Here is a 1,129-nt window from a genome sequence, read left to right on the forward strand (position 1 = left end):
GGGGGACATATATCCTTCTGATTCAATATCAACTTTCTCCAAACGAGAAATTGATAGATGATGAGCTGCGTGCCCCAAATGTTATTGAAACATTTATCTGTTGAGAGATAAATGAGTAGTTTGTGGGGTTGTGACAAGAATTGGCCTGGGCTTTGCCTTTTTCAATATTAGTCTCCAAAGAATTGAGAACTAATAGATTATATTGTTTGCCCAGATTATGTAACTTTTAATCCTGACACAACTCTCGTCAATTCTTTTAGCTCACAACAACTACCCCTCTCTTTTTCATTTTAGTCTCGGCACACAAACCCTTTGTATCTAAGCTCACTCAGATATGGTTGTCCTCTTGGGTAGGTCTGTCGGTTTTGACATTCCATAGAGGTATTTCTGATAAGCACTCAGTCCCTCCTAAAATTTAGCTTTATGCACATTTGATCACAATGAATGATCATAAATATTATTTCTTTAAAGCACAATGATCAGATAAAAATTGATCAAGTAATTTGGCTTTAAGCACGATCAATAAAAGAATGAAGCGACAATGATTATTTGGTATGTACGAGAGAAAAGAATGAAGATCTGTAAGAACAAGTTTACAGATTCTGATATTAAAAAAAATGAAAGAATGTGTATCAGTCAAAGAAAAAAACAATATCAGAAAACAAAATTGAATACGAACGAGTGTATTATCACCGAAAATGATTTTCGTATAAGAGACGTGATAATAACAATTTGAAGAAGCTGAAACAGATATTGGAATTATGTACGATGAGAAGTTACGCAAGTAAAATCTCAGGAAATACCTGTTCAGAAAATGTACTCGTTATCCCAAAAAAAACATTTTTCAAAACCARTTATTAAATTTTCTAGGAAACTCCCCCTAGAAAGTAGATTTAAGAAATGAATCATTTGCGCTCAAAAATTAAAAAGAAAACATTTTAAGTACGGGTTCTAAACTGGGTGTTTAGAAACCACACTTGGGTTCTGAACTGAAATGTTCAAAAGCCATAGAATTTAAGCTCGGGTCCTATGTGTTTAGAAACCATAGAATGAAATAAATCACAACTCCCCCTGCATCGGTGTATCATTGAAATGATATTCTGATCAGCATAAATTTGACACACCTGCA

Source organism: Cynara cardunculus (assembly GCF_001531365.2).
Source record: "Cynara cardunculus var. scolymus isolate 2C chromosome LG 12, CcrdV1, whole genome shotgun sequence".
Taxonomy (NCBI): domain Eukaryota; kingdom Viridiplantae; phylum Streptophyta; class Magnoliopsida; order Asterales; family Asteraceae; genus Cynara; species Cynara cardunculus.